This window comes from Mobula birostris, chromosome 20 (assembly GCF_030028105.1).
Source record: "Mobula birostris isolate sMobBir1 chromosome 20, sMobBir1.hap1, whole genome shotgun sequence".
NCBI lineage: Eukaryota > Metazoa > Chordata > Chondrichthyes > Myliobatiformes > Myliobatidae > Mobula > Mobula birostris.
The window spans coordinates 17398869-17412672 of record NC_092389.1 but is presented as its reverse complement, the minus strand read 5'-3'; the positions used below and the strand labels follow the sequence as shown (position 1 = coordinate 17412672).

General features: G+C 41.0%; 1 pseudogene; it reads right to left on the bottom strand.

The window, feature by feature from the left end:
* The window catches only part of LOC140185518 (potassium-transporting ATPase alpha chain 2-like), a 61525-nt pseudogene that overhangs the window by 29883 nt on the left and 17838 nt on the right, over positions 1-13804 (bottom strand).

Here is a 13804-nt window from a genome sequence, read left to right as displayed (position 1 = left end):
TATTTTTATAGCACAGTAGTAGATATAAAATAGCCTGTACTTCAACATATTTATCTAGAAATTTCAATGTATTTGTTCTCCACATTATTAATACCTAACTTGATTAAAGTTAAAGTCACCTAGGATCATTGTATTCCCTTTGTTTCAATCACGTCTAATATACTATATCCTACACAGAATAGTACAGCACAGGAACAGGCCTTTTCGCCCACATGATGGCAAATTAAACTCATCCCTTCTGTCTGCATATGATCCACATTCCTTGTTCCCTTCATGTTCTGTCTGTCTAAATGCCTCTTAAACACTTCTATTGTTTCTGCTTCCAGCACCAGCTTTGGCAGTGTGTTCATGAATGAGACTGTATACAACATTTTAAGCTAAATAGAGGGACTTCCATTTAGAATGAAGATAACAAGGAATTTCTTTGGCCAGAGAGTGGTGAATCTGTGAAATTCTTTGCCACAGGCGGCTGTGGAGACCAAATGATTGAGTATATTTAAGGCAGAGATTGATAGATTCTTGATTAGTCAGGGCATGAAGGCTGGAGATTGGGGCTGAGAGGAAAATGGATCAGCTATGATGAAATAGTGGCGAAGACTCGATAGGCCAAATGGCCTAATTCTGCTTCTATATCTTATGATCTTATGGTCTACATAGCTGGGGGTTGGTGGTGTAAGGATTCTGCTGAAGAGAAATATAGGAAATTGAAGAGAAAGGGCAGAGTGTTAGTTCAAACAAAATACAGGAGAATGACATGTGCAATGCCAGGGAGAGACTGTGTAAACAAACATAACTCCAATTAGAGTCAGATTTGAAAAAAAAATGTAAAGGCAATATTGAAGGCTCCTATCAGAATCCACATAGAACTTCTAATATTGGACAGGCTAATGGCATAGATAATATAAATTAGGAACAAGTAATAATGTAGTTGTTGAAGTGGCCAATGCTGGCAATTAAATATTCCAATATTTTTAAATTTAAGGAAAGATGAAAAAGAGGAGGGATATCCTTAATGATAAATAATGGGATAAAGATGATGGAGACAAAGGATCTTAGCTTAGAAAGTCAAGAAGTAGAATCCATTTGGGTGCAGCTAAGAATCAGGAAGGTACAGAATACATTGGTGGGAGCTGTAGACAGGCAGCCATATATAATGGTAATGAAAAGATTTACTTACATTTGTAAAAGTACGCCTTGGTAGGGATAGTCAGCATGGCTTTATGTGGTGGAGTTCAGAACGCATTTGTAGTATTGTGTTCATTTCTGGTTGCCCCATTACATGAAAGATGATAGACTTTGGAGGGGTTGAAGAGGAAGTCAACCAAAATGCAGCCTGCATTAAAATTATTATCTAAAAGGAGGGTTGGACAGATTTGGATTATTTTCTCTGGAGTGTTGGAAGTTGAGACGAGACATGATAAAAGTTAATGAACTTATTAGAAGCACAGAAACTCTTTCCTAGAGCAGAAATATTAAAGAGTATAAGGCATAGCTTTAAAATGAGAGAGGGAAAAGTTTAAGGGATATGTGTGGGGCAAGTTTTTTTTTAAAACAGAGTTAACATAAAGGAATAGATGTTTCTTTCTCCCACATTAATCTTTCAGCCACATATTAAATCCTTGATTTTATTATCTCTGTGTCAATTTGCATATGTGCAGTTAGTAATCCAGATTGTACCTTTGTTATTGTCCCTTTGAACATGGATCCTAACTGCTCAGACTCTTGTAGGGAAACCTGCTCCTTAGTCCTCTTTATGATGCTGGTTCCCACATAGACCAGAGAACTGGGTCTTTCTCCTCACACTCCAAGCTCATCCTTGACCTAAAAGGACAACCTTAAACCTGACATTAGTCAGACAGCGCAATATTTTCACTTGACCTCATCATTGCAGTAAATACCCCATTCCAGATACTATCCCCTGTCCTTTCTGCTTCCATTTCACTTCCCCAACCTAAACAATACACTGTCCCTTTTCTCTCTCCTCCTAAACTACCCAGTGTGCCCCTCCCTCCACTAATTGCCCAACACCCACATATTCCACCCAGTGGTTCCCTCCCCTGACTACCCCATCCATCCTCTCCACCTCCCTCCCCCATCAGATTCCATCATCTTCAGACCTTTGTCACTTCTACCTGTCACCTCCCAGTTTCTGGCACTATTCCCGTTCTCTCCTCCCCATGTGCCTAAAATTCCTCCTCACCTGAATCCAGTCAGCTCTGCTCCACCTCTTATTTGTTCTCAATCTTTCAATCCAGAGGAAAGGTCTCGAGCCAGAGAGTCAACTGTCCATTTCCCTTCATAGATGCTGCCTGACGTGTTGAGTTCTTTTTTGTGAACTGACCCTCTACACCATATCCTTACAGGCAGTTTGCTCACCATTCCTGTTGTCTCTGCTCTCAAATAGAAGCAGATCATTAAATTTGGCACCTGTCAGACAAGAGCAGGTGTTGTGGTTCCTTCCGCCTTCTGGATGTCCATACTGGATTCATTTCCAATTACACTCCCCTCTTACTCTTGACTGACCAATTCTGAGGGGTGTGATGCCCCTTGGAACATAGATTCCAGGATATACAATGACTATTGGTCTTGTAACTTGAATTTTTAAAAAAAAAAAGGAATATCATTTCCATCCCCACCACGATGTTCTGGCTCACTGTTTGCTCATTCTTCCCAAGATTTCCCCCACAACCCTCACCAGCGCTCCGCCCCACCTAACTGCCTATACAATTGTAAACACAAAATAATCTGCAGACGCTGGGGTCAAAGCAACACTCACAACACGCTGGAGGAACTCAGCAGGTCGGGCAGCATCCGTGGAAACGAGCAGTCGATGTTTCGGGCCGGAACCCTTCGTCAGGACTGTAGGGGGAAGGGGCAGAGGCCCTATAAAGAAGATGGGGGGAGGGTGGGCAGGAGAAGGCTGGTAGGTTCCAGGTGAAAAACCAGTAAGGGGAAAGATAAAGGGGTGAGGGAGGGGAAGCAGGGAGGTGATAGGCAGGAAAGGTGAAGAAGCACAATGGGTAGTAGAAGGAGGTGGAACCAAGAGGGAGGTGATAGGCAGTTGGGGGAGGGGGCAGAGTGACATAGGGATAGGGGAAGGGAGGGGTGGGAATTACCAGAAGTTGGAGAATTCTATGTTCATACCAAGGGGCTGGAGACTACCTAGACGGTATATGAGGTGTTGCTCCTCCAACCTGAGTTTAGCCTCATCATGGCAGTAGAGGAGGCCATGTATGGACATATCTGAATGGGAGTGGGAAGCAAAGTTGAAGTGGGTGGCTACTGGGAGATCCTGTCTGTTGTGGTAGACAGAGCGGAGGTGCTTGACAAAGCGTTCCCCCAATCTGCGTCGGGTTTCGCCAATGTAGAGGAGGCCGCACCAGGAGCACTGGATGCAATAGATGACCCCAACAGACTCACAAGTGAAGTGTTGCCTCACTTGGAAGGACTGTTTGGGGCCCTGAATGGTGGCAAGAGAGGACGTGTAGGGACAGGTGTAGCACTTACGCTTACAGGGATAAGTGCCGGGTGGAAGATCCGTAGGGAAGGACGTGTGGACCAGGGAGTCGCGGAGGGAACGATCCCTGCAGAAAGTGGAGAGGGGTGGTGAGGGAAAGATGTACTTAGTGGTGGGGTCCTGTTGAAGGTGGCAGAAGCTGCAGAGGATAATGTGCTGGATCCGGAGGCTAGTGGGGTGGTAGGTGAGGACAAGGGGGACTCTGTCCCTGTTGTGGTGGCGGGAGGATGGGGTGAGGGCCGAAGTGCGGGAAATGGAGGAGATGCGGGTGAGGGCATCATTGATGATGGCAGAAGGGAAACCACGATCCTTAAAGAAAGAGGACATTTGAGATGCCCTGGAATGGAAAACCTCATCCTGGGAGCAGATGCGGTGGAGACGGAGGAACTGGGAATAGGGAATGGCATTTTTGCATGTGGCGGGGTGGGAAGAGGTATAGTCGAGGTAGTTATGAGAGTCAGTGGGCTTGTAGAAGATGTCAGTGGACAGTCTATCTCCAGAGATGGAGACCGAGAGATCGAGAAAAGGGAGCGAAGTGTCCGAGATAGACCAAGTGAATTTGAGGGCTGGGTGGAAGTTAGAAGTAAAGTCAATGAAATTGATGAGCTCAGCATGGGTGCAGGAAGAAGCACCAATGTAGTCGTCAATGTACCGAAGGAAATGTTGGTGAGCAGTACCAGAATAGGTTTGGAGCACAGACTGTTCCACATAACCAACGAAGAGGCAGACATAGCTGGGGCCCATGCAAGTTCCCTATAGACAATTGAGCAGGTTAGTCATCCATTTTAGTAAATTACCAGCATTACTTCTGTTTAAAACCTGTTCCTCCATATTGTCCTTGTGCCTTTCGCACTACCAAAAGCTCATGAATAAATGAAGGTGAAGAATGGGACATTGAGTTAACATTGTGAACTTAGTGGGCATGGCCAGCAGACCCTCAGGTACATTAGCAACAATTATGCCAATAAGGAAGATGATGGAATCTAGTATTTTGTACCCTAGACATATTGAGATGATGGAGAACACCACTCCCATAGTCACAGCCAGTCCAGTAACAACATAGACAAAGTACTCAATTTCTTTTGTGATTGGAGTCTTCTCATTTTGTAGTCTGAATGCAAGAGATGCACTCCCTCCAATGATGGTATGATCTCCTGTGCTGATCACCCTGCCTTTAAAATGTAAAAGGATACTTTATTAGTTGGTGCAATTAAGTTAAGAAGTACAGTACATTTGGAAGACAAAGGGTAGGTGAGAAAAAGCATTGGCAGATAATGATCAAGTCTAAAATGTTTAATTACTGCTGAAAAAACAATCTCACCACTACATGAACTTTTATGACTGGTTTTCCCCATGATTACATCAGTACAGGGGACAGAGTTTCCAATAGTACAATCATTTCTCTGGATTATTTGAGGGTGGCAATTTAGCCGAAGTCCAAAATGACGGGCACTGAGTGAAAAATATCCTTGGACAGCAACAAGATTTCTCAGTCTCAGGGAATTTCACATTATATAGAGGAAATCCACTCCAAGGAAAGTCATTCCTAAACAGCAAAATCAAAATTTTGTTTTTTTTTCCCAGATTACAGCAGCTTTTAAAGAATCTGAAATTCAAACCTTCCAAAAACTGAATCACACAATAACAATTCCTCTTAAAGCAGAAGCACAGTTGAATGCACTGTGCATGTGAATGCAATTTGAAAGATGCACAAATTCATCTGCCGTCTCCATGACAATACAGTAATGGCTGTGCATTATTCTCCTCTTCCAAAACTTGATCTAACTGATGTCAATGCAAATTAATTTTGGATGCAAAGTACAATGTACTGCTGCCACTATTCAACAAAAAGATGAATTCCTGTCCCTATTGTTTTCTCACATTCTACATACTCAAGGCAAAAAAAAGACAATCTACTACTGCCGTTTCCAATAACATTTGTTCCTCATTCAAAATATAAATTCACACATAAAATATGCAGGTTGGCCAGAGGAATTGTTGCTTGCTATGATTAGTGGCTTCAAGTTGCATTGTAGACACACAGCTGGGGGGTGGGGGGAAATATTCTCTAGAAAGAAATGTAAAATACTGCCAACTATTTCCAGCCTCCCTCCAAGACAAGTGGTGGAATGGTAGCCAATGTTCTTGGTTTCAAGTAGATGCATATTCAGTGGCTTGATACTGCTTCAGCCTCACCTTTCTAGGAAATACCAGTGCTGTTCTCAGGATAACATGTATGTATTTTTATAATAAATTTACTTTGAGCTTTGTTCTTAAAAATAAGGTACCAATATGATAAGTTATCAATCTTCCATAAAGAAACCATATCAATGAAATAGAATTGAATTCAAATGTTATTAACTAATTTTAATAAAGTGATTTTTAAACATTATTTTAAGTCGCATTAGTCTTGAATTCCTCACCTGAAATGGTGGTGGAAGGAGATTCAAATGTATATGTTGAAAGAAAATTGGACTCCTACCAAAAACAGGGGAAAATGTACACTATCAATGATAAAAATAATGAGGCTATATAGAACATGGAACACTTCAGCACGGTACAGGCCCTTCAGCCATGATATAGTACCGATATTTCAACCTAGTCTAAGATCAATCTAACCCTCCCCATCCACATTGCCATCCATTTTTCTGCCATCTATGCCCCTAAGAGTTTCTTAAATGCCCCTAATGTATCAGCCTCTACCACTATCCCAGAGTATTTCATGCACCCACCACTTTCTGTGTTTAAAAAAAAATACCCCTGACATCCACCCTACACTTCCTGAGGCTAATCCAATGCTTACTCAAAGAGAAGGCTCAAATACAGTATAGCTCTAATCTACACCTTCTAATCTGCACAATTCTAGGAAATGCCAATGCTGTTCTCAAGAGTAGGGAACTGAATCTCAGGGTAGCATATGATATATATGTAGTTTTATAATAAATTTACTTTTGAGCTTTGCTTTTTAAAATAATGATAAAGAGGCTGTTCTCTTGTTTCTTTGATGAATGAAATTTCTGCTCTATCCTGTGTTGCTTGGCACAGAAGGAGTTAAGAAATATGAAACTGCAGATCCTGGAATTTGGAGCAACACACAGGAAGCTAGAGGATCTCAGTTGCTTCCTGTCTGAATAAGTTGAGTTAATTCCGCGGGTGAAGAGGGAAGGCAAAACTGACAGCCTGAACAGTTCCGCTGACACCATCTGATAGTCGATGATGGGAAAACTGGGAGTGGATGGGTTGTGTAACTTTTCAGACACAGAATAATTTGTGATATTGGGAAACTGAATAGCAAATACAATCGACTGAAAATATTTTTTTTCCTTTTATCATCTCACATGTGGAAGTGCTTGTGCAGAACTTATAATATAGCTATAGTAACCTCGTATAGGAATACCCATGAATCTAAAATAGAACAAACTCTACCTTGCAACCCTGGACAGAAAGGAATTGGCTGTCTGCTGGAATGTGATCACCGCATTATCACCAACAACTAGTTTATCTGTGGTAATCTGTTGCTTCATTTCATCCCTAATAACAAAGGCTTGCTGAAATAGAATTTTCAACATTTTAACCAAGTTAATCGAACAGAAGTTCATTGTTCCAACTACTTTTCACTTTTATGCAAACTTGAAATGAATTGTTGGTTAGTTAGACAGGAGAAAGATAAGCACTTAAGCTGCCTTGCCAGTTGCCCACTGATATTTCGCGCAAAAGGTAATAATCCTGCCTTCAGAACTGTTGGGAAGTCCACCACTTGTTGGTCTTCCCTTGACGTCCTAGGAAAGTTGAGTTGTGGGTCTTTTTTCTTGAGACAGCTGAGAGGTTTTATTAGCTACTAGAGCAGTTATGAATCAACCAAATTGGTGTGAGATTCTTTTGTATAGTTCTGGTCACGAGTCATCATGACATCAGTGAGGCCTCCATAGGAGCTGTGTGGAATATCATTCCCTTTAGAATATTGCAGGATAGCTTGGAGTTTATTTCTAAAACTACTAAAAATGAACCATATAATTAAACATCTATTATTTGGAACTTTAAAAATAAGAATTTTCAAATATTAAATTAATTAAAACAGTTGAAGGTATTTAGATGTATTTAATCATTTTCTGTTTTCATTGCTTATAAGTTGACAATAAAATTATTAATAAATTTAAAACATGTTTATGACCTGAAACTTTTCCTCCCTCCCTCAGAGGCATTTCTCATGCTTATAAGGAACTGGACTGCTGAACCTGTGCTAAGTCCAAACTGATGCAGATTCAGTGCTCAGTTTTCCAAGCGCCATTACTGGGGAACTGCAGGAGTCCACATCAGAAAATAGGAGGTTGAATAAGCCACTCAGTGCTACCATTCAGTATGATCATAGCTGATCTGCGCTAAACCTCACCTCCTCTTTATTCCACTTCCCCATACATCAAATACCCTTATCTTTGAAAAAATTAAATCACATTCCTTTATAAAAAATCCCAATGATAGAGCCTTCACAACCTTTGGTGGTGCAGAATTCCAGAGATTCACCACCCTGTACGAGAAGGAGGGAGGAAGCAGGAATGGTAGACAGGAGGTGAGAAGTTACCAGAACAATTAAGGAACTCAGCAGGTCGGGCAGCATCCGTGGAAACGATTAGTTGACATTTCGGGCTGGAACCCTTCGTCAGGACTGATCTTTTCCACGGATGCTGCCCGACCTGCTGAGTTCCTCCAGCGTGTTGTGAGTGTTGCTTTGACCCCAGCATCTGCAGAGTATTTTGTGTTTACCGGAACAATTAAGTTGGATCTAGATGCATACCAAAAGGAGGGGGAAAGATTCAATGGGAAAATGCACCGGCTGGTTGATTCACTGCAAAATAAAGAAGCTTCACAACTATTGGGCCTTTTATTCAGAAATCGACAAATAAAAACTCTTCAGCATTACCACTGCATGTTGATCTTCTGCCAAAATGGAAGGTGGCAAGTTTCCAGCTGACAATGCACATGCACGTCCTCCTCACCATATCATGGGTTTAGAAGGCTGGACACTACCAAAACTTCGGACACTAACTGAGGAATCAACACAGAAACTGTTAGGTTTCAGGACTGTTGCTTCCCAGTTTTACACAGAGGGTATGCCGTTTTTAACCAACATTGTCCTTAGCCGTGGAGCTGCCTTCTGACAACTGAAAGGCGTAAGCAATCCTGCAAACTATCACTCCAATCCAAAGCAGAAGGGAGAAATCACCAATCATTTTCATCAAGAATTTAACAATCTCAGGAGGGCACTGAGGAGGTGTGAGGACACCGGGGCTATCCCGCGTCAGTACCTCTTCTGCTGGTCATACCATGTGCAAATGATGCAAGTCAAACAGCCTTCATCAAAAATAAGGCCAGTTGATTCGATAAGACATGATGTTTTAAGGTATACTTTATATCCGTTCCATCATTTTCCTCCATCATTTTTTGACTGAAAATATATAAGAATAATGATCTGTAAAGCTGTGTTCTAAGGACCATCCAAATATTGACAAGGGCATAAAGCTACAATTCAATAGGGCGGAAGAGTAGCGTTGCAGTTAGCACATCTCTTTCCAGCACCTGCAACTACCATTCAGAGTTCAGTTCTCATCACTGTCTGGAAGGAGTTTGTATCTTCTTCCTGTGACTGTGTAGGTTTCCTCTGGGTACTCCAGTTTCCTACCGCATTCCAAAGATGTACGGTTAGTGTTGCGGGCATGCTATGTTGGCACCAGAAGTGTGACGACACTTGCTGTCCAGTATTGATTCTCGCTGATTTGATTTGATGCAAATGACACATTTCACTGTATGTTTTGATGTACTTGTGACAATTGAAGCTAATCTAAATCCAACAGTGAAGTTCTTTGATAATGCATGAACTGTAGCTCAGTTAGGAATTTTCAAAAAATACAGATTCAGAAAGACATGTTGGGACTGGAGAATCTATTTATAATGGAGCTCAGACGCTATAAAAATTAACTATGTTGCAAATATGAAAAACACTACCTTCATAAGCTAATTATTTTTGCATCAAACAGTCCAATATAAAAAAAATGTTGAAAAACCAGATACCGCAATTTCACTTCCCACCTACTGCTTTTAGCAGCCACACAATAGTGGGTATACAATTTCCTTACAAAAAATACTGCTTTCCTTCTCAGTGAGGGATAAATAAGCCTGTCTTTATTCATTGTTATTCTGGGGTACCTTTTTAACTTCAATTTCAAGCTTAGAAAATCAGCTACTGATAATTGTACAAAATTGAATGCTTTCTTGCCGATTACACTGGACAAACAAAGATTTTGCTTCCTGAATACTTTTGGGTGTATCTTATGGATTTTTGACTGCCAATCATGAAAATCACATTGAAATTTCCTTATCATACACCTTTTTTTTGAAATCACCTATATTTGTTACTCCAATTCATAATTTAATTCAATTAAAATATCTCCCACAGTGTAAGCTAAAGTTTTCTATCTTGTCCAGGCTTGCCTGGGCATGCTTAGGTACGGCAGATGCTGCATGGCAGGACAGGTTTTAGAAAGGCTATAAATTTCCATGAAGGATTTCTATATTTGAGACAGACACTTCCCAGAATAACTGATGCCAAGATTAAGGAAGGCATTTTTGTTGGTCCACAAATTAAACAGGTCATCAGTGACAGGCAATTCGAAGAACTTCTAGTGGGACCGGAGAAAATCACATGGAAGGCATTCAAGGATGTTTTTAAAAATTTTCTTGGCAACTACAGAGCATTAAACTATATGCAGCTGGTTGACAAAAATGCTTCAAGCATACAAAACCATGAAGTACAACATGTCACTAAAGATTCATTTTCTGTTATTCCCTGCAAACCTTAGCGCTGTCAGTGACGAACACGGTGAACGGTTTCACCAGGACCTTGCGGTCATGGAGAAATTATATCAGGGCAACTAGAATCCATCAGTGCTGGTAGATTATTGTTGGACACTTAAGTGAGAAACCTCAGACATGGAGTACAAATGAAAATAAACAAAATGTTTTTAGCTTTGTTGAAAGCAAAGCATCGGAACCATTATGCATTATATTCAATAAACGTTAATTTCTTGCTTTTCCAAATTCCTACATGATACAAGTAGTCTGACTTGCTATTTATGTTCAGCTTCAGGCCACCTGTCATAAACAAAAAAGATTTCTGAGGCAGTAACACTTTTGAAGATATTTGTTTTCGAGTGTTATTAGACTTAGTGAGTTTAACCATTGGACATTTGTCACAGACTAGATAGGCTGAAAGGCCTGTTTCTGTGCTTTACAACTATGGCTATATGTCAGTTGAGGTGTATAAATTCAACAGATCTTTGGCTCAATTGCAGCTCTCCTCCAAGTTAATTGATATCAGGCATTGATTCTTGTGTTACAGTAGTGCTCAAAAACACCAAGCTAAGGGCAAAGTCAGCTAAGGTTTCTACTCCAGGTAAAGCTCTAGAAATTCCGACTGGAAACACCTAATGTATGCCAAACTAGCTCAGACAATGATAATTCCAATTGTCAAATAGCCTTCAACTCATCACACTTACAACTCACACACTACTGAAGAGGGTGATTGATAAAAGTAGAGCTGTGGATGTTGTCTACATGGATTTTAGTAAGATGTTTTGTTGTGTATTTAATATTTCAGTAGTATTTCAGTAATATTGTAAATATATTGTTTGATTAAGCATTTTTATATAATTCATTATGGTTATATGTAAAAAATACATGAATTGCATATGTCACGATGCTACCACATGATACGTGCATGCCCACTTAAAGTAAAGAACAAACCAAGACTCTCATCTCTTGGAGCTTCCATCTTTTTCTTCTCCTTAAATTTATGTTTTGGAGTTACAAAACATAACATGTTTGACAAGGTCCTTCATGGGGAAAGCTCATCCAGAAGATTAAGATGCATGGGATCCATGGCCTTTTGGATTCAGAACAGACTTGCCCATAGAAGACGGAGGATATTGGTCGAGGGGACTTATTCTAGCTGGAGGTCTGTGATTAGTGGTGTTTCACAGGGATCTGTACTGGGACCTCTGTTGTTTGTCATGTACTGTATATAAATGATGTGGATGAAAATGTAAATGAGTGGGTTAGTAGGTTTGCAGATAACATGAAGACTGCTAGTGCTGTGCCTAATGTAAAAGACTGGCAACAGAATACAGCAGGATATAGATCAATTGCAGATATGGGCAGAAAAATGGCAGATGGAGTTTAACCAGGCCAAACGTGATGTGTTGCACTTGGTAGGTCAAATGTAAAGAGACAGCAAGACCCTTAACAGTGTTGATGAGCAGAGGGATCTTGGGGTCCAAGTTCATCGCTCCCTGAAAATGGCTACACAGGTTGATAGGGTGGTTAAGGCATATGGCATGCTTGCCTTTATTAGTTGAGCCATTGAAGTCAGGAAATTACATTCAAAGGGTCAAAGGTTCATTTTATAATCAAAGTACGTACACAGAATACAACTCCGAGATTTGTCTTCTCCAGATAGCCATGAAATAGAAGTCATTGAAAGAAATGACATCAATCACCCGCCCACTGCACAAGAAACAAAACTTGTAAACCCCAAACCACCCCCCACCTAACCTATTCATTGCCAAAAAAATTACAGATCGCTCACCTGGACATGGCAGCTAAACCATCAAACTCCTAACCCCCAACCCCGTCCCACACGGGAAAAAAAAATCAGTGACAATAACATCAAACACCCAACCCCTCTCTTGCACACAAAAAACTAACAGATCACTCACCAACAAGAGCATTAGACCCCGAATCCCAAACCCTTCCCTCGCCCAAAAAGACAACATAGCGCCCACCTGCCAATTTGCAACAAGAAAGAAAACACAGAAAAACTAAAAGAGACCAGGAAACTGCAGTCCATTCAATAATCACATATGACTGAGCATTTCAAAAACATTCTCTGTCAGCATCAAGGAGAGCCACAGCTCAAACTCAGTCCTTCTGTGGGGAGTGACTGCTGACACGTAGCCTCCCACCCTACAGCCCAACGTGGCCTCCTGCGGAGAGAGACTGCCGACCCAACCTCCCGTAGAGGGCAACAGCCAGCCCGATCTCCCGTGGAGAGTGACCACCATCCCAACCTCATTAGCATTCACCTCAATGTTCCAGTCCTCCTTGGTGCATCAAGCAGCAAGAAAGAGAGTCAATCATGGCCCCGCACACCATTTCTGTATGCTGCAGCTTTATAAAACTCTAGTTAAGCTGCATCTGGTGTATTGCATACAGTTCTGGTCACCTCATTGTAGGAAGGAGGTCGAGGCTTTGGAGGGTGCAGAAGAGGCTTGCCAGGATTAGACAACATCTGCTATAACGACATGTTAGATAAACTTGGGCTGTTTACTCTGGAGTGGCAGAGGTTGAGGGGGAAATCTAATAGAGATTTATAAGATTATGAGAGGCATAGATAAAATAGACAGACAGTATCTTTTTTCCAGGATTGAAATATATAACACCAGGTGGCATCCATTTAAGGTAAGAGGGAGTCATTTTAAAGGAGATGTGAGGGGCAGGTTGGTTTGTTTGTTTGTTGTTTTATTTACACAGAGTGGTGGGCACCTGAAGTACGCTGTCTGGGGCGGTGGTACAGACAGATACATTAGGGACTTTTAAGAGACATTTCGAGAGGCAATTTTGTGAAGAAAATTGGAACATCTGGATATTGTGTGGGCAGAAGCGATTAGTTTAGTTGGCCATTTATTTACCAATTTAATTGGTTCGGCACAGCATTGTGTGTCGAAGGGCCTGTTTCTGTGTGGTACTGTTCTATGTTCTACTGTGCACCCTTCACCCATAAATAGTGTCAGCAAAGGAGGCAAAAGAAATACTAGAGAGAGAAAGGCAAGGAAACATAGATTATCAGCAATGAACATTTTGAATAACCGGAACATCAAGTTCCATATTTTTATTCTTATAGTAAATAGATGCAGCTGTAAATTACCATAGCTATCTCACATTTCCAATGGGAAATACCCTTTGGCTTGATATTTACACTGCAAGCTGTATTTAGCAACATCTGGGTGGTATACTTAACTAATTCACTGCCGTGTGAATAAAATTTGAACATGAAGTCAGTAGACTTTGTACTTTGCTCTCCAGGATACCTTAAAAAGAGTTCTCTTGCTGCTTCCCTAAAGAAACCATAAGCTAGTGGCCAAAGTACCAGGAAAATGCACGGGATGAAAATTTGCCTTTGGTTATTAGTATTAAATGTAGACATTTGTGAGATTCAGAATAGACATACAGCTTTCA